Source organism: Chelonia mydas, chromosome 5, assembly GCF_015237465.2.
Source record: "Chelonia mydas isolate rCheMyd1 chromosome 5, rCheMyd1.pri.v2, whole genome shotgun sequence".
NCBI lineage: Eukaryota > Metazoa > Chordata > Testudines > Cheloniidae > Chelonia > Chelonia mydas.
In genome coordinates this window covers 119,650,991-119,678,214 of record NC_051245.2, presented here as the reverse complement: position 1 = coordinate 119,678,214, position 27,224 = coordinate 119,650,991, and the positions used below count along the sequence as shown (strand labels likewise).

General features: G+C 44.7%; 1 protein-coding gene across 4 annotated transcripts in view; it reads right to left on the bottom strand.

Moving 5' to 3' along the window:
- PLPPR1 (phospholipid phosphatase related 1) overlaps positions 1-27,224 on the bottom strand; it is a 178,231-nt gene that overhangs the window by 110,481 nt on the left and 40,526 nt on the right. Inside the window, exon 1 of one of the 4 annotated variants that reach the window (XM_043547315.1) lies at positions 22,895-22,984. The exons of the other annotated variants lie outside the window; for them this stretch is intronic. The gene's annotated coding sequence lies outside the window, so the exon portion shown is untranslated. Of the gene's footprint in view, positions 1-22,894; positions 22,985-27,224 lie in introns of those variants that run through there. 4 annotated transcript variants of the gene reach the window in all.

The window sequence follows — 27,224 nt, the reverse complement described above, 5'->3', positions numbered from 1 at the left end:
TCCCTGCCCCAACAATGAACAAGAAAAACAAAAGGTAAGATGGGAAAACAGAGGCACAGGGAGGCGATGTGACTTGCCCAAGGTCACACAAAGCTCAGTGGCAACAGAACAGCTAGAACTCAGGACTCCTGACGCCCTGTCCTATGCTCTATCCACTAGACTATACTGTCACTGGACATGACTGTCACTGGGGCCCGACTGGCTAAGTGGCAGTTCTGCAGAAAAGGACCTGGGGATTACAGTGGACGAGAAGCTGGATATGAGTCAGCAGTGTATCCTTGTTGCCAAGAAGGCTTACGGCATATGGGGCTGCATTAGTAGGAGCACTGCCAGCAGATCAAGGGAAGTGATTATTCCCTTCTATTCAGCACTGGTGAAGCCACATCTGGAGTATTGTGTCCAGTTTTGGGCCCCCCACTACAGAAAGGATGTGGACAAATTGGAGAGAGTCCAGCGGAGGGCAACGAAAATGATCAGGGGGCTGGGGCACATGACTTACAAGGAGAGGCTGAGGGAACTGGGCTTGTTTAGTCTGCAGAAGAGAAGAGTGAGGGGGCATTCGATAGCAGCCTTCAACTACCAGAAGGGGGGTTCCAAAGAGGATGGAGCTCGGCTGTTCTCAGTGGTAGCAGATGACAGAACGAGGAGTAATGGTCTCAAGTTGCAGTGGGGGAGGTCTAGATTGGATATTCGGAAAAACTGTTTCACCAGGAGGGTGGTGAAGCACTGGAGTGGGTTACCTAGGGAGGTGGTGGAATCTCCATCCTTAGAGGTTTTTAAGGCCCGGCTTGACAAAGCCCTGGCTGGGATGATTTAGTTGGGGTTGGTCCTGCCTTGAACAGGGGGTTGGACTAGATGACCTCCTGAGGTCTCTTCCAACCCTAATTTACGATTCTATGAACTCTACTTGCTATTTTTGAACATCAGTACATGGGAATTTTATGGTTGCTAATTTAACACCTACAAATTCTAGTTTTCCTTTAGTCCAGCATTTCTCAAATTGGATCCGCGGACCCCTGGGGGTTCCCAAGGATACTCCAGGGGGTCCGCGGGCCCCACTGAAGACTCCTCCCCTTCTTCCCTCTCTCCTTCAACTTCTCCCCCTCCCTTCCAGCACACCAGGAAACAGGCTTCCTACCTGTCCTGGTGCTGCGCCACTCCCAGAATTGGCCAGCACATTCCTACAGCCCCTGGGGAGGGTGAGGGGCAGGGTGTCTCCACGGGCTGCTTCTGCCCTGAGCACCAACTCTACAGCTCCCATTGGCTAGGAACTGCGGCCAATGGGAGCTGCGGGTGCGGTGCCTGCAGGCAGGGGCAGCATGCGGAGACCCCCTGGCCCCCCGACCTAGAAGCTGCTGCCAGAGGGATGTGCTGGTCGCTTTCGGGAGCCACCCAAGATAAGCGCTGCCCGGCCAGAGCCCTCACCCCCGCCTGCACCCCAACCTCCTGCCCCAGCCCAGAGCTCACATCCCACACCCAAACTCCCTCCCACAGCCCGCACCCCGCACACACACCCCCGCAACACAACCCCTGCCCCAGTGAGGGTGGGGGAGAGCGAGCAATGGAGGGAGGTGGGATGGAGTGAGTGGGGGGCAGGGCCTCAGGGAAGGGACAGGGTAAGGCTGAGTCAGGGAGTTTGGGGGGGGTCTCCGAAAAATTTTAAATCAAAAGGGGGGTTCTCGGTTTGTTAAAGTTTGAGAACTGCTGCTTTAGTCTAATACAGGCAGAGAGCCTGATCCTGCCTCTGGATCCAACACACGGGCATTGAAGTCAATGGGGCACTGCATAGGCATAGGAGTCCACCTGCACAGACCCAGTGGCAGCCTAAGGGCTTATCTCCACACAGAAAGTGCATTGATTTAACGAACTCTGTTTGGGGTCTAGTTAAATCAGTGCAATCTCTAGGTATGAACATTATGCAACTGGTTTAAGGGCAGTTTCGCTGAATTTGGCTTGTTAGACTTTGGCAAATACTGCAGTAGGTCAATAGAGGGTTAAATTATTTTACCTTGGTCAAAGATCTGTATCCTATTAAAATCTAGACACTTTATAAAGAAGGGATTCAAGGATACAAAGGTGGGATTTTCTACAGAATTAAGTGATAGTAATTAACCTTTTGTCCTGGCTGGAGAATAAAGAGAATTCTAGACACGGGCTTAAGAGTTAACACATGCAGGAAGCACCAGAAGAGAATCAGACATTCTAGAATCTGAGGAATACGATTGGTGATTGCAACTGGCATTCTAGAGAGAAGACAGAAGGAGAGCGCTAGAGTTTGGCATCTGGCTGGTCTGGACTGGATAACAGCAACACAAAGCCAGTCTACGTGTAAGTCCTGCTTACCCAAAGAAATTGACCTATCAATGAAAATACGTCTCAGCCAGGAATCTCCTGGGCCAGCACTCAAATTATTGAACTGTTAATGTAAGCAGGACAAACCCATTGTCAGCACCACCGCGGACAATAATCTTGTGCCATCCATCAAGCCAATGGTACACAGTGATAGTGGTGAAAACGGTCCTTCCTTCACTAGCAAATATATCATTTCTGGGCTCTGATTAGAAGAGTAAAACAAATGATGAACAGGGAACAGCTAACAGCAAATAATGAAGAGCGAATACTATTGTTCACACATTCAAGGTGAAATTCACCATTATTTAAAGGGCCAACAAGAGACACTCTAAACACCAACCAAGACCCCAAATTATAAACATTCCCCCAAGCAGAGTTTTGAGCCCAAAAGGGGAGAAGTGCCAGAGACTCCATGTAGTCCACTCAAGGACTTTACTATTGGCATGGATTTTACATGGCAGGTGTTCAGGCACGACAGGGATGGTCAGCCGTATAAATCATATTAGATTACATGTGCCTCTGATGTGCACGTCATCATATGGGATGACTTTCACCCCCGAAGAACAGCCATAGCAAATAAAAAGTTGTACAAATATGGCAGAAGTGAAGAACCACGTGGAAGTCAAAGGACTGTTCACAAGGGCTGTTTTGTTGTATTCACTCAGCTCTGGTTTTTAAGTGTTATCATGGATGGGCAGGTTCATGTTGTGAGGTGCTTACATCCCTGCCAAATTGTTTAGCATGTCACTAACTCAGTGTCGCCTGGAGTGACAATTCTTAAAACGCAGCATGAAAATCAGAAAAATCACAGGGGTGAAACTGCCTTACCATCTAACTCATACAGCCGCTGTCTTCTTTTGTGATTGAATTATCAGTGCACAGTAGAGGAGAGGGAGGCAGATTACAGGATTCATTAAGAAATACTTTAAAATATCAGGCACTCTTTGTAAATACCACCAACAAATTTATCGTACACCATTAAAGGAGCTGATTCTGCTTCTAACTTCCAATTAACTAAATAGCCAATTATTCCAGCTCTCCTTTCATCCCTTCCAATTTTAGAAATTAATCTAACTGAAAAGTCGTGCATGTTCTTGGGTGGAAAAGGGGGACTATTTTTGGCCTTCATCCAATCACCTGAAGATGTTTCATCTTAATTTAGATTGATTAATGGGGCTTGCAAGGTTCTTCTGAAACCAATGGGAAATGCAAGTACTCATTTCTTTACACACAGTCAGTTTAAAGCTCCATCTATTTTTGAAGCCACTTGCAACAAAGGAATGGCAGGGGCGATCAGCAGTTAGGGCGTAATTTGTAGGAGAAGGGGACTCTGGATTCCAGGAATAAAGGGCAAAATTGGTCTAATGAAATTACAGTAGTTAGAGTAATTTTAGGGACTGGTCCCGCAACAGACTGCACCCATGCATAGTCAATTATATTGGGACATTCAGGTCTCACTGGCTTCCAGATCAAATTTGTTCAGTTTGCAAGTAAAGTGATGGTTTTTCTTATTGGCATGCCTGCAGATTCACGCTGGAACTTGAATGTCAAGTGCATTCGGTCTGTCTTCTGGAACATGACCATTGTATGGATTCTACAAATTTTGCCCTCAGTTACACCTGTACAATTCCACTATTTTTTGTAAGTTTTCAAAGGGCAACTGGAATCCTGAGCATTACAGGCACATTTTTAAAATGTATTAAACAAAGAATGAGAAGAAATAATGTTGCACCACCAAGAGTCACTTTAAGGAGCCTCTGCATATGGTACTCCCACCTGTGTACAAATTTCCAAGCAAGCCAGAATTATAGGATTTTACTGAGTTTTCCTTCTATTCCAGTTGGACTGTTTCAGTCAGATGCAGCTCATGTTCACGGGACATCCTGCTGGACTGTGGCATGCAAAGCACAAGCGTTCATTGTACATCCAGCCCAGGCCATTTCCACAGCATGGATTTCTGTATGGGATCATTCTGTACTTCCGTTTGCACATGCACTGGGTTTCTCTCTCTCTTCCCCAGCATATGCCCAACCAGTAGTCAGCTCTGCACAGTTGAGGACACTCGGAGAGCAATTGTTTATAGAGTTACACTGAGCCACAGTCTCTTTCCCTGTTCCAGACACTTTGTGCTGCTTGGGTTCTGTGAAGTGCCCACAATCTAGCCCTACCTGGCCAGCAGAGAATTCCCTAGTGTAGAATAAAGCCAGAGTAGCTGGCTCCTACACCATCTGCTCCCCTCACCCTGGTATACAGAGGATTAGGAGGTGCAATGGGGTGAGGCAAAGTACTCCTGCACACCCCCAATTCTCAGCTGGCTGGCATAAGTTAGAGCCATGTCTGTAGGCTGCTCTGATTTATACTGGAGTCAGGGAAACTTGAGAATCAGGGAACTGAGATGGGCTCCTGACTTCCCTCTGTACAGAGCAGATCTTGGCACATGCCTCTCTCAATCTGAAGGGGCCCAAGGGGATATGATTCTGAACAACTCCCGAGACAGACGTGGAGATCTCATTGCAATTTTTCTTTCCTGGGTCTGGGAGCCCCGTGCTTTCAGGAGTGAGATTCTTCAGTGTGAAGATATAAAGATATGGAGGGTCATTTGGACATCAAGACAAGAGTTTTGTCCAGGATCTAGGAATAATTTTAGAACTCCCTCCTCCACCGCAGGGAAAACAGTGGGGAGGCCAATCAATCAGATGGGATAGACATTGGCCATCAGTCAGGTTATGACTACTACCTTGAAGGCTTTACATTCAAAATTGGACGGGCCTCCCCCTGTGATACATAATAAAGAGAGGGAAAGATTCTGAGGACAAAACGCTTATTGATTTGAGCAGGCAGTCTGGAACAGAAGGAGCAAAACTGAGCGACCCATTGAGTACAAGTGCCACTATTATTTAAAAAAATAAACCACTACATGACCCCACTGCAACCGCTGGCATTCAGGTGCGGGAGCATAATTTGTGTGTTACCATCTCACTCCCCTGAAATTCTCAGACTCACATAGGCAAGGAGTAGCTCCCATGCATCACAGCTCCCATGCACCACTGAAATTAACAGTGCCATATGGATAATTTCAGGCACAGTAAAATCAATGCCACAACTGTGACTTCCTGTACTGGCGCACATCCACCCACCCACCCCAAATTCATTGCGACAGGAGAATCCTTCAGGAGTCCCATCACATACAAGAGAACAAGGGCCGTCCAAAAGATGCAGATCTAAATAACATACCAAGATTCTGAGTCAAATCCAGAAAAACTTTTTTGGCTTGCAGCACAGAGCTTGAAGACTCGGGGTTTTCCCCCAAAGATCAATGGCAAGCAAGATGGACGGACATCAACATCCCAAACAAACTGCTCTTCAAGGAGCCAGACAAAGAAACTCATGGCTTTTCATTCCAATGGAAAATATGATCCACTGTGAACTGCAGCCGCATATCACATGAGAGATGTGCCTACCTCCTCCATTAATGGAGACTGAGACACAATCCTATGGGTGACTGCAGAAATGGCCTTCAAACTATGGAACACCTCATTAACCAATGTCCCAAACAATCATATCCTCCTGATGGTATCTCTGCCATCCACTCTGCTTGACCTGAAGCAGTCAATTGGATGACCAATCTAGACTTGGACATCTAACATTGCTTTTTTAAAGCTACACAAAAGAGGAAGAAGAAGCTAGACAGGGAGTTGGGAGAGACAATGCACTTCAGCTGTGTGCAGAGAAAGTGTCCTCCTGGTCAGCAGGCTCAGAAAGGCATTTCTTTGAGTTTAGTACCAACCTATTTTTGTCTGGCTTGGTCAATAAAAACTGCCTCCCTCCCCCCCTTCCCAATGCCATGCAAGGACTGGACACAAATGTAGCGCCTGCTCTCAGGGCAGTGCAGGCCCTGCTCCCTCCTACCAGCCTCTGTGTTACAAACCACCCCTAAAGAGAGGAGATGGAGGCCAAGACATGACGCTCTTCCCCTCACTCCCTGCACTGGTCCATGATGTCGCCTGGGGGAGCATGTGTAACTCAGAGAGGCAGAGTGGGAGCACCGGTCCCCCTCTAGTGGCTGGTCCACAGCAGAGATTAATCAACCTGTTCCAGCATCTAGCTAACAACCTTTACACTTTAACTCATGGGGATAGAGGCTTATGCTTTTAGTGCTGCCTGTCACAGGTTCATTCTCCACAAATACCCCAAGCAGGGCTGTTTCACAAAGTGGAGGATTGTAAGAGATTGTGCAGCATACATATGTATTCCCTCTTGGGGCTCCCTCTCGGGTGGTAGAGCTCTGCACTGTGCCCTAAACACACCTGGGTGTTAATCACATAGTCTGAGCCTTCAAAACTTTAAAATCCACCATCTACGTTATCCCTCATGTTTGCTTCCTAACAGAGGGCTAATGTCAGTGTGATGGCTGCCATCTTGGATAACACACTGGGGACAGAACCAGGGACCAGCAGCACTAAAAGTGTGAGCAGCAACATGAGCTAAAGCTCTCTAGTTTGAGCTGTGGTTGACTCCTCCATAGCCACAGATCAAGCACAGGAGCGGACCAGTAACACATATCCACCGGTGGCTCCTCCTAGCTCTATAAAAAAAGCAAGAAAAGACAAGTCAAATGTCTGTTCTCTTCTGCCAGAAGGGGATGTGTGTGGAGATACCTCAGCTCCTCTCACAATTGGATGTACAAAAACGCCTCACCCAGAATGCAGCTATCACAAAAGCAGTAAGGGTGGGGTTTTCCAAAGCACTGAGTGCTGGCCTAACTCTCCTGCCATTGAAGTCGATAGTAAATCTCCCCCGGGGAGCAGAGTTAGGCCAAAGATGAGTGCTTTCACAAATCTCAGCTGACTCAATTCTGGCTACATGCACTAGTTGGGTTTTTTTCTTAACCTACACATACTGATAGCATAGGTGGTTCTCCTGCCCGCCCCCCAAATATCCTGGTATGGTAAGAAAGAAATTCCACGAGGACTTTAACAAGCCAGATGATGAAATAAGTTATTACGAGTCTCATCCTCTGGAGCTATCTCCACAACAATATTGACTGGCATAATGGAGTCCCACGATGAGCAATACAATGACCAATGGGACTGGAGGGATTCAAAAGGAGACATTCATAAGGAGACAGCTAAATATATCTAAGTTGCCTAAGCAATGACTAGAGGGGACATGCTAATAGTTTACATGTATCTGGAGACAGGAAACATGACGGGCCTGGTTTTCCGTTGACTTCAATGTTGTGCCATCACTTACACTTGGGTGCATACTGATACCATTTTGATTTAGTAGCACTTTACACCCACTTTGCTCAAGGGTAAATGATGACAAAGGTGTCTGCAAGGCAGTGGAGAATCAGGCCCCGAGGAAGGGAAGATCTGTTTAGTATGTCAAAAAGGGGTCAAATAATAGGGGTAATGGGATGAAATGTAGACAGGGAAAATGGGGCTGAACATCAGTGAAGCCTTCCCGCCAGTGAGATATATTTAGCCTTGGAATGGTCTCCCAAGAGAGTGGCAGAGACCGGAAGCTTTTAAAAGCAGGCACAGTAAAATGTTCTGCAGTGAAGAATCCTGCAGTGGCCAGGGGATTGGTTGGATGAGCTAATAGGTCTTTTCCATCTCTAATTTCAATGCTGAAGCATGTAGTCTGTGGAAAACAAATGCACATCACCATTACAAAGGGGCCGGAATATAGGCTGCATCGTCCAACTCAGTTTGGTTTTGGTTTTTAAAGTCCCTGCTTGTTCCAGTATTGCAGATTGCTGGCCATGTGGACTGGGCAGTCATACAGATAACAAGACTATCCAGAGTTATAATAGCTAATGCTAACAAAAATTTTGGAAGGCTATTAAGCCTCATGATTCAGGGTTTAAGCCAATCTCTAGCTATTAGAGATGAGGATGAGGGCTAATGTGAGGGGCAGATTATTCCACATCTGCGGTCCTTATCCCTGCCTCCGAAGCAGCTGATACAGCCATGGTAACTCATACCAAACTGCTTCAGTTCACTACAAAAGTCACATAAATTGCAAGGCAAAATGCACACGAGCCCCACAGCCTCCTGCGGATTCATCATCCGAACCGGAAAGCTGGCTCTGCTTCTTCAGATGGCGCCTCTCTTTTCCCCATTGCTGCACGGCAGCACAGCAGAGCTTATGCTGAACCAGAAGGCGCAGACACCTGGGAAGAAGGAGTGCCTTTGGTTTTGCATCAGCTCCATTCAAAACGCTCTGGGTGAAACCCTGGCCCCAGTAAAATCGGTGGCAAAAGTCCCACTGACTTCAATGGGGCCAGGATTTCATTCTCCGTTTCTAACGGGGCACTGGCTTCAAGCAGTAGTAAAATGTGCCCTCTGCTGCACTAACATGGGCCTTGCCACCAAGCAAGGATTTACTAGGGACAGGAAAAAGCAACATTTTTAGATTTTTTTTTTCCCAATGGAAGCCGAAAAAAATCCTCCAATTGCACTAAAAACCAGGAGACAAAAGCCTTTAATCTGTGGCTTTGTCTCCTATGGACTTCCAAAGGATCTTAAGAGACAATTCCTACTCTCCTTCCTAATGCACATAGTTCAGCTGATGTCAGTAAGACTTACACCAGAGTACAACGAGCAGGATTTGCCCCTGAGAACATACCAGACCGTTTATCCTTGCCCAAGTGGAACAGTGATCTCCACTTCAGCAGTTTGTAGCTTTCTGTAGGACAGTCAGCGAAGTAAGCCAGGGTCTCAGGCCACAAGTAAAGTCTTGGCCAGATCTACTCTGAAGATTCAAGCCAGCATAGCTATGTTGGTCGGAGATGTGAAGAGGATCCCTAACACACAGGTCTGTGCCAGCACAAGTTCCTAGAGTAGACGCCGGTATACCGGCAACAGTGTTTTTTTATTCGTAGAGCTTGTTCCACTTAAGGGAGCTGGAATAAGCAATGCGAGCAAAAGGACAGTTTTGCTGGGATAAGCTGCATCCGCACTAGGAGTGCTGGGTCAGTATGGTATGTGCGGATATAATTATACCGAAGAAACACTCCTGTGTAGACCTGGCCTGAGTAGTATGCTGCTAAGATCTGAGTGTTGAGCATCCTGAATGACCACTGACTTAAATACAAGTTCAAAGTGCTCAGCATGAAGCAGGAACCAACCTATACTCGGCACTGAGCAGGAACTAACCTATACATGTTACCAGAGATGGTTCATGGGCTGAGTAGCCAAATAATTGCACGGTCTCTTTTGACAGCACTCTAGGTTAACTTGGAAACCAAGGGAGAGAGGGTTAGTTCCAGCACTGCTCTGGGCACTGGACTTGGTTCTTCTACCCTCAGCACCAGCGTCACAAGGAAGCAGAGAAACCAGCAGCAGCAAATGTTCTATTCAGCGTGGCTTTGCTCCAGTTCACACATTCCCTGCAAACACACACAGCTAGCAACGTTTAAAAACAGATGGAATATCAGGTTAACCTGTTCCAAAAAAACCCCAAACATGTAAAATAAAAGCCAAGTTAGAAAAATAAACCGTTCATTCCTATAAACAGGCGATACCTCAAACCTGCCATGTGGGTGGTCCGTATATTTTCAACATGGTTGACAGGGAAGTGCCGCTGTTTTAGAGCTCCTGTTGTTTAATATATTCATTTATGAAATGGAACAATTATTTAGATTCCTCAAAACTCCTAATGGAAGAACTTAGGGCAACGCAGGTAAATGTGATAAAAGGATTTATTTTATACAATGCGTCATTAACCTGTGAAACTCATCGCCACAAGGTATCACTGAGGCAAAGAACTTCATGGGATTCAAACAAAGAGCAGACTGATAAGAATAAAAAATAACCACTTAAATTATATGAGAGTTATATTAGAGGATGAAAAAAGAGACAAAAGAAAAAACATCATTTGTTGGGGGTGGGGGTGGAGAAGCTTTCCCTATAGGGAAAGCAGCTAATTCCATAATTCTCCACTGTGGAGTTTCTTACTCCTTGCTATGGAGTATCTGGTACTGCGCCCAGAGACAGGACACTTGACTAGATGGTCTGGTACAGTTTGGCAACTCCTATTATCCTATTTTCCTATCTTCCAATATACCGTATTTACTTTTTCCATTCACAGTTTTCTCTTTCCCCTTCTCAACTGTTTGTCTTTCATTTGCATTCCTCCTGCCCTCCAGGCTATCTTCCACTTTATAATTTTAAGTGTTTTTTTTCCTCTGCCCCCTTTTTAGCTCGTGATTGCAATATATCTCCTAAGAAGAGATGAAACCCAAAACCCTGGAGTGGGTTTGATATTAGTCAAAACAAATTGGGCTAGAGATCAAAACCAGTATTGCCAATGCCCGTGGCTCCAAAATCATGAGTCAGGTCCCCAGAAATCATGAGGCTGGCTTAAAACTCTTGAGATTTTAAAATATAATAAATTTTGTGTCTTTTTATTTGTCGTCTGGTTTTTGAGCCCTTGAGATACACTCGGTGCACATTTTGAAGCTCTTCTATGTAACCATAAGGGACTAGAAACTGACTTTAAAATGCAATCTGAGCTCCTCATGCAAATCACATTACCATAGGAACTGAGGCTTTAAGAAGAGCATGCAATATTGCAAGTGTTGGCCACACTGCAGACCCGTGCATAGAAGCCTGAAGTTGGTGAGATTCTACAAGTTTGGTTCTTAGAGTCTGGATGAAGACTGGTAGAGGGTCATCTGCTTGAATTTGTTTCTGGATGTTATTAAAGCTTTCGGAGGTATGATGTGTTGGAACACAAAGAACTATGTTGCTCAGGATGGAACAGGTCAGGAGGTTTGGGGGAACTCAGAAACAGATTTTCTCTATGATAACCCTTTCCATAAACCCTTTGAATACAGAGTGTATACGCTACAGAATGAATTTATTAACATGCCCCTTCACAAATGACATTTTGTTTGCAGACACTGCTGAAGAGAACACAGGATATGAGCTGCCAAGAAGAGGCTGCCTGATACATTGAAAACCACTGGAGTGAAGCATCATTAGAGTGTTGCTTCTCTCCCTGCAAATGGAACGAGCTCCCTTTCTTATCCATGTTTATTGAACCAGCATCTCAGTAACATTACCTGCTGTCTTAGGATAATAATAATAAAGCTCCGGGGGGGGGGGGGGGGGATTCTGGGCCTTATTCCACCACTGTATTCCTGCAGTATTAAGAGACATTCAGAAAAGGAAAATTTACGCCGAATATCAGGAAAAGCTTCCTGAAAGTAAAACCTTGTCTTCATGCAAACTGCGGAGGTTTAACTAAAAATGTGGTTTTAAACTGATTAATTAAACTGCAGCAAGTTTGTGTGGAGACACTCTTAGTTTGGTTTAAACTTTGGTTGATTTTGGTTGTCAATTTTTTTTTAAACGATAATTAAGCTAAACCAAAATAATAGTCTCTAAACAACTGAAATAAGCGTGTCCGTGTGATGGCTGCCATCTTGACCAACACAACTGGGACTCAGCTTGGGACCTATAGGCCCGAAGGCTTGAATCTCTACACCTCAAGCTAAAGAACTGACCTCTGTGGCTGGTTGCATTTCAAACTCAGAGTTTGAATGGACTGGTCATAGGGGGGATGCATAGAACACAAACTTTGGTGCAGCTGGTGTGTGTACCTGAGGACTTAGATTGTGGAATAGTCTCCAAAGGGAAGTGGTGGAAGCCCCATTGAAAACTAGACTGGACAAAATATTAGAAAACATACCATAGGGGAAAATGCTACAATGGCAGTAGAACTAGGTTAAAAAAATGATTTGCACAGAATATTTCCAAAGAAAAGAACACTTTCTTTTTGTTTGAAATATTTTCAAGGATTTCTTCCTTTTTGCCTCAACCACGACTAAAATATTGAAATGATCCTAAACGGAAATTTTCATTTAACTTCTAATTCAAATTTTTTTCATGTTTTTCCTCCCACTTCTCTTACATTTATTTTTTTCTCCTTTTCACCATTGGAACCAAGGAGGGGAAGAGAGGGAGTAAAAAAAAGCGAGAGGCTTTTTTTTAAACCTTACCATTGCACACATTTTTGCAGTGGAAAAAGGTTTAAAAAAAAGTAAAAGAAAGTGGGTTCCTTACATCTCATTTTCTCATTTTATTTACTTCTTTTTCACAACAAAGTAAAAGAAGTAGTGAGAGGCCAAAAGGCATCCTTTAAAAAGTGGAAGTTAAATCCTAGTGAGGAAAATAGAAAGGAGCATAAACACTGGCAAATGAAGTGTAAAAATATAATTAGGAAGGCCAAAAAAGAATTTGAGGAACAGTTAGCCAAAGACTCAAAAAGTAATAGCAAAAAAAATTTTTAAGTACATCAGAAGCAGGAAGCCTGCTAAACAACCAGTGGGGTCACTGGACCATCGAGGTGCTAAAGGAGCACTAAAGGGGGATAAAGCCATTGCGGAGAAACTAAATGAATTCTTTGCGTTGGTCTTCACGGCTGAGGATGTGAGGGAGATTCCCAAACCTGAGCCATTCTTTTTAGTTGATAGATCTGAGGAATTGTCCCAGATTGAGGTATCATTACAGGAGATTTTGGAACAAACTGATAAATTAAACAGCAATAAGTCACCAGGACCAGATGGGATTCACCCAAGAGTTCTGAAGGAACCCAAATGTGAAATTGCAGAACTAGTAACTGTAGTCTGTAACCTATCGTTTAAATCAGCTTCTGTACTAGATGACTGGAGGACAGCTAATGTGACGCCAATTTTTAGAAAGGGCTCCAGAGGTGATCCCGGCAATTACAGGCCTGTAAGCCTGACTTCAATACTGAGCAAACTGATTGGAACTATTATAAAGAACAATATTGTCAGACATAAATGAACATAATTTTAGTAAAGGGAAATCATGCCTCACCAATCTACCTGAATTCTTTGAGGGGGTCAACAAGCATGTGGATAAGGGGGATCCAGTGGATATAGTGTATTTAGATTTTCAGAAAGCCTTGACAAGGTCCCTCACCAAAGGCTCTTACGCAAAGTAAGCTGCCACGGGTTAAGAGGGAAGGTGCTCTCATGGATTAGTAACTGGTTAAAAGATAGGAAACAAAGGATAGGAATAAATGGTCAGTTTTCAGAATAGAGAGAAGTAAATAGTGGTGTCCCCAAGGGGACTGTTCTGGGACCATCCTATTCAATCTGGAAAAAGGGGTAAACAGTGAGGGGGCAAAATTTGCAGATGATACAAAATGATTAAAGATAGTTAAGACCCAGGCAGACTGTGAAGAGCTACAAAAGGATCTCTCAAAACTGGGTGACTGGGCAACAAAATGGCAGGTGAAATTTAATGTTGATAAATCCAAAGTAATGCACATTGGAAAGCATAATCCCAACTATACATATAAAATGATGGGGTCTAAATTAGCTGTGACCACTCAAGAAAGAGACCTTGGAGTCATTGTGGACAGTTCTCTGAAAACATCCACTCGATGTGCAGCAGCAGTCAAAAAAGCGAACAGAATGCTGGGAATAATTAAGAAAGGGATAGCTAATAAGACAGAAAATATCATGTTGCCCCTATATAAATCCATGGTATGCCCACATCTTGAATACTGTGCGCAGATGTGGTCGTCCCATCCAGGGCTGGCTCTAGGTTTTTTGCCGCCCCAAGCAAAAAATTTGCCACCCAAGCTCAGGCGGGGCTGGGGCTCGCAGGCGGCGCTGGGAGCGGAGGGAGTGATGTCACCTTCTCCCAGCGCCTGCAGGGGCTTTACCCCCTCTCCCGCCCGGCTGCGCAGAGAGCCCCGATGTAAGGGGTGGCACAAGGCAGCGCAGCAGCCAGTGCGCAGAGAAGGTGGTGCAGCCCCAGCTCCCCGGCAGGACTTGCCCTCTCCTCCCCAGGTAGCGGCTGGGCCCTGGCAGCTCAGCACCCTGGGGCTGGGGCTTCACCTTCCTGCTGCGGCCAGGGGCGTGGCGCCCTCACCCCATCTAAGTGGCGCAGCTCCAAGAGCACAACGGCCCCCCCAAAAAGGGATGCCACCCCTGGAAATGTGCCACCCCAAGCATGTGCTTGCTCAGCTGGTGCCTAGAGCTTGTCCTGGCCCCATCTCAAAAAAGATATATTGGAATTGGAAAAGGTTCAGAAAAGGGCAACAAAAATTATTAGGGGTATGGAACAGCTTCTGTATGAGGAGAGATTAATAAGACTGGGACTTTTCAGCTTGAAAAAGAGACAGCTAAGGGGAGATACAATTGAGGTCTAAAATCATGACTGGTATAGAGAAAGTAGATAAGGAAGTGTTGTTTACTACTTCTCATAACACAAGAACTAGGGGTCACCAAATGAAATTAACAGGCAGCAGGTTTAAAACAAATAAAAGGAAGTATTTCTTCACACAACACACAGTCAACCTGTGGAACTCCTTGCCAGAGGATGTTGTGAAGGCCAAGACCATAACAGGGTTCAAAAAAGAACTAGATAAATTAATGGAGGATAGTTGGCTATTAGTCAGGATGGGCAGCAACACTGTCCCTAGCCTCTGTTTGCTAGAAGCTGGGAATGAGCGACAGGGGATGGATCACTAGATGATCACTTGTTCTGTTCATTCCCTCTGGGGCACCTGTCAGTGGCCACTGTCGGAAGAGAGGATACTGGGCTAGATGGACCCTTGGTCTGACCCAGTAGGGCCATTTTTATTCTTATTATGTTAGAGAAAGTCTTGAACTTACTTTATTTGACTTTTGTTCTTAATTTCCCTCTACTTTTTCTTGGGGAAGAACAAGGCAATAATTAAAAAGTGATGGAAGGGGAAAAAATAAAAAAATCCAGATCCCCAAACGATTTTTTTTTCCAAAATGAAACAAAAATTTTCATTTCATTTTGAAATTTTCTCTCAAAGTACGTAAATTTCCAGGTGAAACAAATTCTCATTCTGATTGAAAAGACATTTTTTGGTCAATGAATAGCTTCAAACAATTCTAATTGTCAAGAAAATGGACTGAATAACTTAGTAGGCTTTTGTCATTGCTTACTTCTGTGATTCTGTGTAACCACCCTGCGAATAAACAGGAATTACCAGGGTTACCAGTTGGTGACTTTTTTCACAACTCACATAATTTCTTTTGGTATAACTTCACACAGCCTGATTACTAAGGGCTAGCTCAGGCAACCCTTACTTGTGCTCCTGGGCACTCACCGCACATTGTTTAGCATGAGTATTTTATTCTCTCTATTCACCTGTGTCTAGGTAGTAGAAGGGAAGATCGGTCAAACAAAAACCAACAAGGCTGAAGGGCCCCAGTCCGTTTTCCAAGGGTAGGTCTGGCTGGCCCTAAGGACACTCCTGTGGCTTTGGACACCTCTCAACTTGCTGCTGGTGAAAAGGATAACTTTTTCCCACATCTCTGCCACACGTAGCATGGTATGGCCCCCTGACCAGATTTCACACACTCGGAGATAGGCGCACATTCCTTCCACCCTGCCCTCCACTCTTGACTGAGACAGAGCTCTAGGAAAATGATGTTTTAATTCCCCAGGCATTTTAACCTTTTTCCTCCATTGCTTTTTCCTCAGCAACTTGATTCTGAATCACTAGCAGGTGAATCATGTTGACAAAATGCTTTCTAAATCCTCCCCGCACTCAGAAGAGGTGCCTTGGCTTGAGGCTTATTACAATTAATCCCTTCCCTTTCCTCATTTTAAAACCAAATTCTTTCCCCCTCTTGGCTTTTTCATCTTGTCTCGTTGAACACTGCACCAGGAATACATCACAGCATAAAAGGAGCTCTGCAGTGCCACTGGAAACCAGACTGTCCCTGGCTCTCGCGTGGGCGTGTATAGGGAGGGAGCAGGCAGCCTTACCCCTTACTGTGTGCCAGATGCTTGCACAACTGACAGGGCCGGAGGGACAGGGCCAGCCTTGCCCACAGCAGCTCTTCAACCTCTTTGTCACCAGCGCATGGTTTACACACCCCATCACACACAGACATCAGCATTTCACGAGCTCCGGGGAGCACTCTGTATCCAAATCTCTCAGAAGGCTACAGAGACCAAGCAGGACCAAACGGCTTGGGGTGAACAGACTTCACCATCTGAAAGGTGGCACAATCCTCCCAGTGCATCCCCGAAGGCAGTGTGACTCTGCACTGTCTCCTGCTCAGGGCTGCTAAATGCCACAGTCTGATGGTAAACACATTGCATGCTAGAGGGTGGTTCGATAGAAGGGGTCATTTGAATGTATACCAGTGTTGCCAGCTCTTGTGATTTTATCCTGAGTCTGGCAATAGCTGATGTCCTTCTTAAAGCTCCAGCTCATGGAATCACATGACTATGTGAGAATCTCAGCTTTTTTTTTTTTAAAGCAAGTTTCTAGACTGAACAGTTGTCGAGAAAAAGCTAGAAAATGTGAACCCCAAGGGTGCAAAACCAGAAGACAAATAAAAAAAAGCCACTTTCTCAAAAAAGAATGTGATGATTTTGGGGGGTCTGACTCATGATTTTTGAATGCTTGGGGTTGGCGCAACTGACATTTTTGCATTTTGAGGGGCTCTTGTCTCGATCACACTCTACGATCTGGTAACACAGATCCTCTACACAGGAAGTTGCTGTATGTTCTCGTCGACGGGCAGCTGCAGATTTTACAAGGCAAGTGGGATGCTTGCCTGCATGTCTGCAAGCAAACTCCACTCCTTCCAGTTCAGGTTTTTGTAGCACACCTGTTAAGCAACATATTGGGCCTTGTCCCACTCCCACTGGAATCAAGGACGAAATTCGCATTACTTTCAACAGGAGCAGGCCGAAAATATTTTAAACATGCACATTTGAATTACGACAACCTCTAAATAGGTCTGACATCAATAATACATGGATTTAAGAGCTCCGTAACTACGACACGCCGGAGTGCTAAAGAACTCCTGTCTATACCGTATAGATCCGTTGTCCTCCATCCATGCTCACCACTCCTGTTGACACTGACATGAATGGGAGCTTTCATGTGTACAGAGAGGAAACTAGAATCCTAATGCTGGCCAGAGATTCAGCTATTCAAAAGTTTTCAATATCTACAGTGTCCTCAATGGAGTGACTGAATGCTGAGCACTTTTGACAATCTGGACACTTTATTCAGGTGCCTAAATGAGACTTGAACTCTCTGGAAAATTTGGCTTCTTATTTGGGTACCTAAATGAAAGTGGTTGGGTGATGCACTCTTTGGAAAATAAAGCCCTTTAAATACCCAGAGATACTAGTTCACTGAACAGACCAGTGATTAGCAAAATATCTATTTTTTTAAAAATTGGAAATCTGGTGTGTTTTGAAAGTCCACAAAAAAGAACCTGAAATCACCAAGTGAAAATTTGTTTGAACCTAACCAGTGTTGTAAACGCTTGAGAGTCTCAGAGGGGTGCCAACTTTCTACTCGCAGAAAAATGAACACCCTTGCCCGGCCCCTCCTCACTCCATACCCCCTCCCGCCATCAGTTGCTCTCCCACCCTCACTCACTTGCTCATTTTCACCGGGCTGGCTCAGGGGGTTGGGATGCGAGAGGGGGTGAGGGCTCCAGCTAGGGGTGCGGGCTCTGGGGTAGGCCCAGGGATGAGGGGTTTGGGGTGCAGGAGGGAGCTGTGGGCTGGGGGGTGGAGCCGAGGGGTTCGGCGTATGAGAGGGGGCTCCAGGCTGAGGCAGGGGATTGGGGTGTGGGAGGACGTATGGGCTCTGGGCTGGGGCTGGGGGTGTGGGAGGGGGTTGGGGCAGACAGTTGGGGTGTGTGGGGGGGTGAGGGTTCTGGCTGGGGTTGCGGGCTCTGATGTGGGGCTGGGGATAAGGAATTTGGGGTGTAGTAGGGTGCTCCAGGCTGGGGCTGAGGCAGTGGCGTCCTTCACTCTCTCCGGTCTTCGGCACTGAAGGACCGCCCCCTCCACTGCAATGCCGCCGAAGACCGGAGCAAGCGAAGGACTCAATGCCGAAGTGCTGCTGAAGACCGGGTGAGTACCAGGGGGTGGCGCCTTTCTTCATCTCCGCTCCCCCTGACCCACCGCTGAAGACTCGGAGAGCCACCGGGTGAGTAAAAATTTAAAAGGCGCCAAAGAATTAAAAAACCACCACTTCTGCTCGGTGGGGGAGCAGCCGCTGCCCCACTCCCCCCCAGCTATGCTACTGGGCTATGGGGTTTGGAGTGCAGGATGGGGCTCTGGGCTGGGGGTTGGGGCACGGAGGGGCCCTCAGGAGCGCAGACCATGGGAGGCGCTTTATCTCAAGCAGCTCCCAGAAGCAGCGGTATGTCCCCCCTCCGGCTCCTACGCGGAGGTGCGACCAGGCAGCTCTGCACATTGCCCCATCCGCAGGTGCCGCCCCCACGTCTCCCATTGGCTGCGGTTCATGGCCAATGGGAGCTGCGGGGACAGCACTTAGAGCCCCTTGGCTGCCCCTAAACCTAGGAGCCAGAGAGGGGGCTTGCCGGCTGCTTCCTGGGAGCTGTATGGCACAGAGGCTTGCAGGGAGCCTGCCAGCCCCGCTGTGCAGCACCGCCAACCAGACAGTCACCCTAGAGTCTCATGATATTTAGTTTTTTTCTTAAAGCCCCAGCTCCTGCAGATATGTGATTCAGTGAGAATCTGCTTTCATGTTACAAAAAAAATATATTAATCTAGTTCTTCTGGTTGTGAAGAACAGCCAGAAAACATGATGCGAGTGCACCTTAAAGAATCAAACACCAGAAGGCAAATAAAAAGAACCCCAAATTTATTATTTCTAAAACAAAACTCTTGGATTTTTAAGCCAATCCTCTGATTTCCAGGGTCTGATCTGTGATTCTGGAATGCTTGGAAGTGGCAATACTACTTAACATGGTCAAGCCAATTTAAAACAAACTCCAGGCCTGACATCCAGAAGGGCTGATCACTCATAACTCAAAATGAAATCAACAGAAATTATGCGTGCTCAGCACCTCTGACACTCAGAACCTTGTTTTAAAACAAAATGGGTTCCTGAGCTCAGATCTTATATGTCAGGTTCCAGCCGCATTACCTCTAAAACAGAGGTTCTTAAAAGAAAAATTGATACAACTGGGACTCTAGTAGATTTCTTCTGTAGACGCTAGTATATCCCCTCTATCTCTCTAGCACTCTTCCATGTAGTTATTACCACAAAGTCCACAGACAAGTCATTAAAGGCAAGGATGTTGATTTCTTTATAGTTAAAATTATTTGATGTGCAATGATTTGTGTCAATCAGAAAGCAAGCAAGCGAGCAATAGAAACATTCTCTTCCCTGGAGAATTACCAACCATGAAACTTCTTTTCAAAAAAGAAAAGAAGGGACTTTCTTTAAAAGCGGCATCTGATTTACACAACTGGGACACAGTTACCTCAGGTTAGTAATATTTGCACAGCACTAGTAATAAATGAAAGGGCAAAGGGAATGGAAGATAAAGGAATCAGAGTGCCTTGGTGTGTTTCATTGCAGATTTCAGAAAGCCAGTACACAGCTCTGCTTGTTTAATGGACTGTATAATGTCAGATACTACCGTGCAATGGAAAAGAGATTAAACAAACTGTTGATACATTCATAGGGCTTTTGCTGCACATGTAAAAGCTGCTGCATTCAGATTAACTCTCATATGCCAGACGTGGCTGATTAGAGCAGTTGCCTGGCTTCAGGAGCGAAAAGTCCCTCCAAAACAAGACAAAGTCCTATTTTTTACAAGAGCAAGCTGGAAACAATAAAAACAAATCATGGCAATGTTTGTTTTCAGGGTAAAGAATACAAAACAGGTCCAGGATTCGGATGCAGTATCATTTCCAGATGTTGTTAATTTGACTGTCACGGGTAGCAGTACTTTTTCCTCACTGTTTCTTTCCATTACTCTGTAAACGATATCCTTCAAACATCACGCTGTCAACACTAACAATTTCCCCAACCAATGCATGCAGACAGAGCAAGTGCAACAGCGGCTGGTGTTATGTTCATGGCACACACACCCAGAGATGTTAGATTTTAAAAAATGCTGTTGCTGGAAGGTCACACCGTCATGCGACTTTATTTCTTCTAATTTAGAACTATAACACACAAGAACCCCATTATCAGAGAAAGACAAATCAGGCTGCTCCGTAGAACAGAGAGGCACAGCTTATCCCACCTTACTCGAGGTTGGCTCTCCGCAAACTGAACTGCTGGCATGCCCAAACTGAATGCTTCCCTATAGAGACCTCTAGCCTGCCATAGATTTAAAGTGATAGTTTGGAATTTTACAGTTTTCAATACACCACAAGAGCAGAAAGGCAGAAAACTAATATTAGAAGCAAAGAGCCTGAGCCCATTAGTATTTTAAGCACTCCCACCTGACGCACTCACGCCAAGTCTCACAATCTTGCCAAGTGCAAAACTTGCTTTCAGTTCACATCACCCCTTTTAGATGCTGCATTGTTCATTTGAAGCCCAAGCTGTCAATTATTCCTCCTCTGTTAAGTGCACAATAGCTGCTGCCTCTTCTCCACCGACCTAATTCAGCCTTCAGTTTTACACTAACGTAAATGTGCCATTTGAAGTCAGCAGAATTATTCTGGATTTATACCAGCAACTGGCTCTGCGTGAGTCACTGCTCCTGTAATGCCATGAACACCTTTAAGAGATTGCATATTATCCAGGATAAAGTAAGGCTTTATTTACCCTCCAGCATTTTAATGAAAAAAATAATGTGAACTCCTCTTTGATCACGAGCTGCCATCCCAACTTTTACAGCATGTAGTAGGAGAACCACATTGTTACAAATACAAGGTACTTCGAAGAAGTGTCCCTAAGCAGTTCATCTTTACTAAGAATGTGCTAAATTCTATCCTCAGAGCCGCATTGCAGATATCAGAGATGTGTGAGGAAGCCACATCGAAGACTTCTATTAATTTCAGTGGGCTTTGGCTTAGGCTCTTAAACTGCAAAAGATTTCTACCTACATATGTGATGTTAGGTTATTATCATCCCTGAGGTGACATGAGCCAACTAAAGCGTGTAAAAAAAGATAATGAACACAGAGGTTTGATAATTTTGGATGTCTTTCCAATAAAATCCAGCATGGGAGTTATTAGAAAATGTAAATATTCTGTAAAAATCACGTCTTCTCCATATGTTTCTAGCACTTAGCTTGGAATAAACTAACAGCACTTCCTGGGGTGAGCAGTGAAACTTTACATTGCAGCAGCATTGAATTTGTATGGGGGGGCAGGGGGAAGTGAGAAAACAATCCATAAAATCTTTTTTCTCTTAAAAAAATAAATCAGGAATAATGTGCCTCTCCAGCTGAATTAGCTCTGCCTCAGTGTGTGACTCAGAAACTGATAAAGATCATCACTAGGAGATAAACGAATTTTTTACAGAAGACATGAAATTAAGCTACATTGTTTTTTGTACTTGGAAGTTCTTGGAATACTAATCTAAACACAGCAGTAATATAATTAGTAGATCTTAAAACTTCTTACAAAGGAAGTAAATATCATTATCCCCTTTGTACAGATGGGGAAACTGATGCACAGAGGCAAAGTGACTTGCCCAAGGTAATCCAGCATGCTTTACGATTACAATTACTATTAAAGCAACAAATAAAAAGACAATGCCCAGTTACTTTTCCCTGGGGCGTAGGCAGGCCATGATGGATTTCCTCTACAAAACTGACACATTTTAGCACATATATACACATCCAAATTACATATTCATTAGTTCTCTTCCAACCAGCGTTAAGTATTACGAATATTATGTCTTACACAACTCATACAATACATATGTAAAAGCCAGTTTGCAGGACTTTTGCTGTCCATGCTATTTTCATGTTGTTATTTTTTCTAACTGATTTATTACCACTGATCAAGCATACTTGACTAGGCCACTTATATCCTTTACTCTGTATATGGACTGTTTGGAACTTTCCCAATTGTCTCAGGGCAATACATTCTGTTTATCCATTATGCTGACTCCCCTCTACATACATAATATCCTCACATTTGTGCACATCCTGTGGTCAAAACAACCCCTCTGCCCTCTACAGCAGCAGCTGCAAGCAAGGTTTCTTAATAACAAGGTGTGACGGGTTGGATCACAGAAACCCTTTTGGGACTGCCACCTGACGTGCCTAGACTACCTCTGAGCCCGTTTTCCCTGCCAGCTTGGGATTTCAATACCTTGCCTTGTTTGAGTCAGACATCTCTTGCCTGCTGCAAACACAGATCCAAGTCTGAACCACGTCCCCCACAAGCTGCAGGCTTAACTGAAAACAGCTTAAGAAGTGCTCCTGTTTCTAGCACTCAGATACCCAGCTCCCAATGGGGTCCAAACCCCAAATAAATCTGTCTTATCCTGTGTAAAACTCATACGTGGTAAACTCATAAATTGTTCGCCCTCTATAACACTGACAGAGCACAGCTGTTTGCCCCCCGCCCCCAGGTATTAATACTTACTCTGGGTTAATTATTAAGTATAAAGTGATTCTATTAAATACAAAAAGTAAGATTTAAGAGGTTCCAAGTAATAACAGACAGTACAAAGTGAATTACCAAGCAAAATAAAATAAAACACAAAGTCTAAGCCTAATACAGTAAGAAAGTGATTATAGATGAAATCTCACCCTCTGAGATGTTCCAATAGGCTTTTTTTCACAGACTGGACGCCTTCCTAGTCTGGGTCCAGCAACCACTCACACTCCTGTAGTTGCTGTCCTTTGTTCCAGTTTCTTTCAGGTATCTCTTTAGGGTGGAGGGGCTATCTCTTGGGCCAGCTGAAGACAAAATGGAGGGTTTTCCAGGGGCTTATATAGCCTCCCTCAAGTCACATGTCCATACATGACTCAGCTCTTTACAGGCCTATGCCATGTTAGCCCGAACGTTCCCAGGAAAGCTCAGATGTGGATTGGCATCTATCAAGGTCCATTGTTGGCCAAGTACTCCCAATTACTTGAATAACCCCTTCACACTATGTTGATCAAATCTGCCTTAGGTGCTTTCTACAGCAAACGCTTTAAATACAAGCATAGAGCCAACGCTCGTAACTTCAGATATAAAAATGATACATGCATATGTAACCGTTCTGCCCGTCAGAGTTGGCAGCAACAAGGGCCGGGTTCAATATCTAGGGGATCCATTCCAATAACACAATGCAAACCGGCTTGAGCCCCCACCCAGTGACCTGGGACAAATATATACCACCCCCGCTGGGCGCCTCCAAGAGGCAGTACTTCCCCTCTCGCAAGCACATAATCTGAGTGTAGCAAAAAGCCTTTTTATAACAGAGAGAAACAATGTGGCATTATGTTGGGGAAACACCACCAACAGGATTCATAACACAACCCATGAGCAAAAAAACCCACCCCAAGCAAATTGGGGCATGCCCTTTCCCTTTGGTTCTTGAGTCCAGCAACCCCAAATCACCCAAAGTCCCAAAAGTCCAATGACCCAAAAGTCTCTGTCCCTGGTCAGGGCAGCCCCAGAGTTCAAAAGTTTATCTGCAGAGCTTTATCTCCCAACCTGGGTGGAGATGGGGGCGGGGGTAAAAGGCACTTTACGTGATCTGAAGCTGACTGCCCCACAGCCCCATAGGCCTTCGCTCTGCTCCGCTCCACCAGCCACCCCACAAACTGCTTTACTCAGCTCAGCTCCGCTCCGCAGCCCACAAGCAGCTCCCGCCGTCCCACGAACTGCTCTGCATCCCACCAGCAGCAGCTCCCGCCGTCCTATGAACTGCTCCACCAGCCGTCCCGCAAACTTTTCCACAATATATCTTCAGGCTCCCCCACTACTTAACACAACGCTCAGTGATTTCAGCTCTTAGTCAGTTCAGCTCTTTGGTGAATTCAGCTTGTAGTAGGGGAGCCTCAGTGCTGGTGCACCATTAGCCCAAAGTGAGCTCAGCAGCCTGTAACTAGACTCCTAATGAAACCAAAATTAGCTCTGATATTCCACAGTGGAGAGAGGAGGAAGTGCAATTAGCATGTAAGGCCTTCACCAAGGGACCCATGCCACCAAGTATTAATACTTGTCCCCAACCTCTCTCAATTCAGAGTTTTGGAACCCATGACCCTTGCCTAGCGAGTGCTACTTAGTTGATGGTGAGTCCCTCCATCATAACAAAAGGCCAAGTACAGTTCCAAGCACAGTTCCCATAATCAGGGTAATAACAATTTATTCTTCCTGCCCCAATAACAGAGACACTGGGGATCCCACAGCAGCCAAAGTGACCATTTGGGCAGCTATGGCCTCATTCTAGGCAGGGTGGGTGTGCCTATGCAAATGAGCTCAGCCCCTGAAGTTCTTTTCCACAACTTGCCACACCTCACCACCAGATGTCAGGGTGGAGCTCATCCTGACACTGCTTACACATACAAATAGGATGAACACATTCAGAAGAACATAAGCTTTGCAAAACTATGTTACATGACATATGTAGCAGAAAACATATTCCACTTATGTCATATTTACATTCATAAGCATATTTCTATAAAGCATTATGGGGTGCAATGTCACACAAGGTCACTAAGGCAACACTCATGTCAAGCAAAACTAGGCTAAAGCCAGCCAAGTCTGCATGAGTATCATCTTGATCTGTCCAAATGTATTCATTCGAAATGACCTGTACGCCAGTTCCCAATAGTCCAGTACCATGATAAAAATGATAAGAGGAAACCTGAGCTATGAGGAAAGATTTAAAAACCTGGGCATGTTTAGTTCTGAGAAAGGAAGACTTGGCGGGAGATCTGAAAACAGCCTGCAAATATGTTAAGGGCTGTTATAAAGAGGATGGTGGTCCATTGTTTTCCATACCCACTGAAGGTAGGACAAAAAGCCTGGGGCTTAATCTGCTAGCAAGGGAGATTTAGGTTAGATATTAGAAAAAAAAAATCTTCCTAACTACAAGGATAGTTAAACTCTGGAATAGGCTTCCAAAGGAGGTTGTGGAACCCCTTCATCAGAAGTTTTTAAGAACAGATTGGCAAACACCTTTTAGGATAAACTTGGCTCTGCTTCAGTGCAGGGGCTTGGACTAGATAACCTCTTGAGGTCTCTTCCAGCCCTACATTTCTGTGATTCTACAAAACTGAATTTATAGTGATATTTTTCATGCAAATAGTGTTTTCACTGAAGAAAAATGCAGATCTGGGTTGACCAAAAGTATTTGTGAATTTGGGTCAAATTTGGCAAAAAGTTTCAGCTAAAAAAAAGGAATAAAATCCAGAATTTTTACACCCCTGCACCCCCCACACAAATGAGCAACCTCCCTATCTCTTCCCCAAAAAGGTTTTGGGTCAAACAGCATGCTTTGTTTTATCCTAAACATTTTTTCAGCTCTTCGTTTTGTTGAGAAAACCCGCCCCAAATATTGTTTCAGTTCAATCCAAAATTATTTGTTAATTTTTTACTTTGACCACCGAACCAAATAAATAAAAATCGGTTATTCACCCAGCCCTAGTTTCAGTGTTTTGCAACATGCTGGTTAAGATGTTCCTTGTACAGAGTCAAATCCCGGACCCCATGAAATGAACAGCAAAACTACCACTTGGGTTCATCAGGCCTAGGGTCTGGGGCATAGTGAATTAGTTCTGTGAAAAGAAGGACATCTCTACGATGATGCCACATGCTTCACAAAGGCTTTCAACTGCTGCCACTGCACCCAGCAACATGCTGAATGTGAATTTCCAGAAAGGGAGCTACCGCCAAAAGGACTGTGTTTCCTAGAAATGCCTGTTCAGCCCAAAGTGAGATACTTAATTGCAAATGTGACATAGCAACCTTCTGCAGGGGGTGTTTCTGAGTACGGGGAATGAACCAATTAGACATCCCACAAGTAGGCCAGCTGGAACCAGTGCTTCCTGCTACATTTCGAGTAGCAAAGCTGCCATCTCAGCAAACCTGCTTCCCGCACTCCTGTGAAAGTGCCGAAGGCACCCTACTGACACTGCCCAAGGTAGATACTCATTGCTCCTCGTACCCTAGCAACAATGCGTAGGATAGAAAGCGGGATTAGCCCAGAAGAGAGACAGTCATATTTGAATAACTATACATTGAACAGTCTCCATAATAAGTTAATGTGAATGAATCCAGAGCTTAAGAATGATTAGAGGGTTTAGGATAGGGAATGCTTTGGAAATTTAAAATTAAATTGAAAATTCAGGGACAGGAAAAATTAGCTGTCTGTTAAGGCAGCTATTAATATTTTATCATAAAATAACAATAAGATGCCAAAAACTGACTTCTTCACTGGTTATTATTCGGTTTACATTCAATGGTGATCAGGTAAATGCCAAGCAAAGTCAATCAGAATGTGCCTAGTAAGGACGAAGTGTATTTTTCATGTATACTAGACATCTATATATAGCTTCTGCAGGACTTGGCTGAAAATTCAACAGAGTTCTAATGCAGTAATTTCCAACCTTTCCTTTACTGGGACATCCCCTCCCACCTCGCAACATGAGAGAGGCAGGGTGCTCATGACCCCTTGATACCTGCTCATAACCTCCACATTGAGAACGAGAGCTGTCCAGAGGACAACAATTCCAATTCATAACTTTTCAGGTTTCAAAATTTTGTTTTCATCCCGCATGGAACCTTTTGAACATTTTCATCAAAACTGCTGTTTTGGGATCCAAAACTCAGGTTTTTTATTCTCTGGTCAGATGTGACCAGAGAGCATGAGTCCTTAAAGTCTATCTTGATGAAAACTTTGTCAAAACCATAAAATTACATCTCCACTAAATGTTTTGGCTTCAGTGAATTTCACTTTGTCAAAAGTGGTCTGATGAGCTGTACTGAGAACCTCTGTTTCAATGCAAAATGACAGAGAGAGAGAGAGAGAGAACAATCTGAATATGCTGACAGACGTATATTGTCCTGGGGATTAAAAAAAGAATGAAAAGTATTAAACATTCCACACTAGTGCCATTTCTGTTATTTGTCTAGATACAAAAG